Genomic DNA, 5,227 nt, shown 5'->3' with positions numbered 1-5,227 from the left:
AGTATTTGTCCTAGGAGGGCCACCGGGGGTTGTACCTGGAGAAGAGAAAGAGGAAGAGGAGACATTTTTTTAACCAGGGACTTGTTAGGGAGGAGAAATTAAGCAAGCTCCAAGCTCAGCCCTGAGCATTGGTGTCATTAACTTTTTTAGCATTAAGAATTGAACTAATCTTTTTTAATATCTTCTTTTTAGCAGGTGCTGCTCTGTTAGCTTAGACATGTCTTTCACTTGTGTGCCACCCATTCCCTGCCCCACATGGCCTTTGGTTTACATGGATTATCTTGCTTCTTCCCCTCCCTTCACACCACTGGGGCCCTATCTGAGATATTTGAATTGCTCTCTTTAATCTTTCCTTTGGAGATTGGGGTTAGAAGATACAGAGTTCTCCCAGCCATGACACTCAAAGGGGTAGTGAGACCTTGTTTTAGCCAACATGATTTTAAATGCTCTGTAAAAGGAACAGCTGATAGGTAAGAATACTTTTCCCCTTAGTTCTTTCTCAAAACATGTGGTTTGCATGCAAGTGGAGGAGAGGAAAAAAAATCTCTTTGCTGAAACTTTTATCAAACATCTATAGAAACTACCTTCTGCACCCTAGCTAAGACTATGGCTCCCAAAATTCCTAGTTTCATTGGCTTAAGAATATTGGGAATTGCACTCCCCATGCGTACTCAGAGCAACAGGTTGGATGAGATACTTCTAGCTTAGGGATCAGGTAGAGAAACCCCCAATCTCTTCCCTACCCACCACAAACGCATGCATTTTGATGACTTGAGAGAGTTCAAATGCAAGTGGAGACACAAAGCCAGAGAAAGTGGCTATTTAAAACACTCTGTGGGTGATTTTGCTTTATTTACATTTGGTGAGGGGGTATGCATTTTAGAAAACACAAATGTCTTTTGTTTCACTTTTCTCATTTGATTTAGCCACTATTGATAAGACAAAGAGTGTTCCCTTTTAAATAGGAAGGGCTGTGTGACTTTTGCTGTGTTTTAGCAAAAGAAGAATAGACGAGGGGCATGAAATGCTTTTATAATGCAACTATCAACTGCAAACTCCTTGTACTGTCAAAGTTTTTATTGTATCTCTCTGACTGTAACAATCATCAATAAAGAATATGTAGTTGTGTGATGTTTTAATCCTGCTTTCTGATGCATTCTTGAATCACTAAAGAGGCTCCCCCACACATAACTTGGCGTTTTTAGGTCCTGCCATGAATTCTTCTAAGAGCATCAAAGTATTCAGGATGAAGTAAGCAACAGATATAAGTTTCTAGTTCATAATGTGAATGGCACTTGTGCTTTTTTCTTAAATGTTGCCCTTTCAGAGGATGCGGGCTTTCTGTTTTTCCTGTGGGAATCCCTGCCACAGGCACATTCAGGAATTCAAACCTCCAGATCCTCCAAAAAGTACTTACGACATGAACCAAATCGCTTAAAAAAATCCTTGCCCTTCGAAGTTCTATAACATGTTTTCTTTTTTATTAATTTGTATAATGTTTATATGTTTGATCTTTTTATCTTTTTTGGTTATCTTGGTGTATTCTCATTATGTTATTTTTCATTTTATTATTCTATTTTGCTTCTGGTTATATTCCTTTCATTTTCTTCCTTTTTATTATTATAACCTACCAAGAGTTCCACAGCCAGATAGGCAGCAATAACTTTAACAAACTAGCAAGCTGCCCATAGTCTCCTTAGCAGGAAGGTGGGTGGGATATAAATGAGTTTTAGTTAAGTATTTGTCAGATTTACACTTAGGGTCCACAATAGCTTGCATGGGAAGATGTCTTCATTACACTGTTCTGACACAACAGTCGTGTGATGTAGGCTGGGCTGACCCGCTCATAGTTGCCTAGTGAATTTCCATAGCTGAGGGTAGATTTGAACCTTCATCCTGTGAGCAACTGTACCACTTTGGCTACCCTGCCTATCTCTAAAGCGCTACCTACAAGACAAAAAAATCATCTTAGGAAAGAAAGAAAAAACTAAACCAAGACCAACATGCTGATTCCTGTCCCAGCTGCAGGAAAATAAGGGGCTGCGTTCTTAGCAGGAATGCAGGAGAAAACTCTAAAAGGTAAAAATTATGCTATATACTGTAGTTACTTTTTTTCTTTAAGAAAGGCACCTAAAACCAATCTTGATAAGTGAACTGCAGAATGATCATAATGTAAAGTCAGATTGTCCTGACACTTCTAATGCATCTCCAGCCTCTTGAACAGCAGAAAAGTACAGGAATCCTTTTTTAAGCCCTGGGAAAAATATATTTGAAGGACCTTCAAGTTCTGCTCAGTTGTTGTTCCGCTGAGTTATTTTCCCCCCAGTTGTCTGGCCCAATGTTTCTCAACTGTAAGATAGATAGGGCTTAACTCCCAGAATTCCCCAGTAAACATTTACCTTCCTCTTCTTTGTGGCAGCCCCTCAAATACTGGAGCATTGCTCTATCACCCCTAGTCCCTTTCTTCTTTAGACTAGACATACTCAGTTCTTGCAACCGTTCTTCATGTTTTAGCCTTCTTTCCATAATCATTTTTGTTTCTCTTTTCAGAGTCTCAACATCTTTTTTATAATGGTAACTAAACTGTTGTCAGGTGAGGACTACCTATTCCTTGCTCTCTTCCCATCTTCCCTTCTTTTTTGTTCCTCGTTTCCTATCTCCTTTCCTGACCCTTTCTTGGAGCCGCTTTTGCTGGCAGAGGGCTGCAGGAGGCCATTCAGGCCAAAAATGGGGCTGGCAGAGGGCCACACATGGCCCTCCCAAGCTCCATTTTTGCTGGCAGAGGCACCGTGGGCCAGTCCTTCGCTGTTTCCATGGCTGCCCCGTGGGCCAGAATTAAGCACCCTGTGGGCTGGCTTCAGCCCGCAGGCCTTGTTTGACACCCCTGGTCTAGAGAGTTAATTCAGCCTCATTTCTACTGCTGTTTTCCTAGTTTGTCTCTTAAATTAAATTCTGCTGGTGAACTACAACTGCAATATCTTTGGTCAGCTGCACAATTGAATTCTTTATTGTCATTGTATGTATATACACAGTATACATATACAACCAAATTCACATAACATCCAGAGACCAGACTCAACATGAACACACACACAGCAATCCTCAAACACCTCCCCACCCGCCAAAATTCCCCGCCCCCTAAAAACACACAAGCATCCACACAACTGACCAAGTAATCCTGTCCAACTGCTCACTGATGGTGGTCCTTAAGTTCATTGTTAAGTGCAATTATAGGTCTGGGATAAAAACTGTCCAGGAAACGTCTGGTCCGAAGTTTTAATGGTTCTGTATCTTCTGCCAGAAGGCAACAGTTCACAAAGATTGTGAGTAGCATGGGAAGAGTCTCTGAGAATGTTGTGCAACTTCCTCAAACAGCGAGATGCAAAGATGTCGTCCAGGGCTGGTAGCTGGAGCCCAACGATATTCTGGGCAGTTTTAATGATTCTCTGTAGAGCTTTTTTGTCCTCTACAGAGCTGCTCCCATACCATGCAAGAATGCCGTAGGTCAGGACACCCTCAATGGTGGTGCAGTAGTAGGACAGAAGCAGATGCTGAGATAGATTTATCTTCCTGAGCATTCTCAAGAAGTACAGCCTCTTCTGTGCCTTCTTTACAATGGGGCTGAGAGTCAAGAAAATGTGTAATTAGCTATCTTTTCTCCAGAGATATTTTTACAGATCTGGTGGCAGCAAAGAGGGTTGTGGTTTTGGGGTACCTTTCCAAGCCTACGTCCCCCACATACGTTGGACTTCATCCCTCATAATGCCCAGGCAGGGGATCATAGGTGTCCAAGCCAAACACACAAGGATGTGGGTATAGAAAGGGCAGCTTAGAAGTAGGAAGAGATATGAAAATTTAAGGGCTGTTCTGTCAAGTTTAGCTCTGGGGGTGTGAATTTTGTTTCTTTGCACAAGGCATCTGCAGAAAGTCCAGACACAACACAGGATCAAAATCTAGATAATCGTTAGAGGGCAGCAGAGACATTTTTTCCTCCATTTTGCTGCCCTCTGGTGGCTGTTTGGAGGCCTACTTTGCTCCAAAACCTCTTTGTTGGCGATAAAGTAACTTCTTTAAGTAAATTCTTTATTAGAGAAATAATAGATTTTATAGAATTTTGCATAAAAGGATTTGTGGATTGATGATTAGAAAAAGGATAATTAGGACTGCAGAAAAAACAATTAGTACTACCAACCTGCCTTCCATTGAGGACCTGTATGCTGCACGAGTCAAAAAGAGGGCTGTGAAAACATTTACAGACCCCTCACATCCCGGACATAAACTGTTTCAACTCCTTCCCTCAAAACGACGCTATAGAGCACCGCACACCAGAACAACTAGACACAAGAACAGTTTTTTCCCGAATGCCATCACTCGGCTAAACAAATAATTCCCTCAACACTGTTCAACTATTTACAAAGTGTACACTATTATTACTATTAATTTTCTCATCACTCCTTATCACCTCACACTTGTGACTGCAACTTTGTTGCTAGTATTCTAACAATTTTATTGACTGTTTCCTAGTATGATTTGATTGCTTATTTGTACCCTAAGACTATTGTTAAGTGTTGTACCTGATGATTCTTAACTCTCAACAAATGTATCTTTTCTTAAGTATACAGAGAGCATTTGCACCAAGACAAATTCCTTGTGGGTCCAATCTCACTTGGCCCAATAAAAAAATTCTAATTCTAATTCTAAAAAACTTTGGATAATGGAAAAGAGTTGAACTTTCTTTTGTAATCATAGAACTTCTACGGTTGTTCTACTTTCTTGTCCAATTGCAGAAATTGCAAAGATAAATGCTTTGGATCCCAGATGGCATATCAAATGAATAAGAAGATTAGGAACTTTCTTGCTTGCTAATGTAGCACAGCCAACATCGGTTCTTTTTTTTTTCTTTTTCTTTTTGTGAATGGAGCTTCTTTGCTTGCACAAAAGTTCAAGATGGGGGGCGGAGAGGGAGTCAAAAGTCACTCTTTCAAGAAAAGCGTGTAAGAAAAGTGCTTCTTAGAATTTGCAAAAGTCCTTCCAGGAATACAAGCTACAATATCCCTTCTGACCACCAAACTTTCATCTCCCGGCTCAGTACTTTTTCTAAGGAATGTAATTCAGTCTCCGCGCCCCCCCCCCCCCCGCAAACCAGATGTGATGTAATGGTTGGCCGAGGGAATTGTGGGAATTGAAGTGCTGCAACGTTCTGGGCGGACCCGATTGAGAAGATGAG

Source organism: Notechis scutatus, chromosome 10, assembly GCF_049901735.1.
Source record: "Notechis scutatus isolate UNSWTSFEM ecotype Mainland chromosome 10, rNotScu1.2, whole genome shotgun sequence".
NCBI classification, from domain to species: domain Eukaryota; kingdom Metazoa; phylum Chordata; class Lepidosauria; order Squamata; family Elapidae; genus Notechis; species Notechis scutatus.
The sequence above is the reverse complement of the archived record's forward strand: the minus strand, read 5'-3'. Positions refer to the sequence as shown.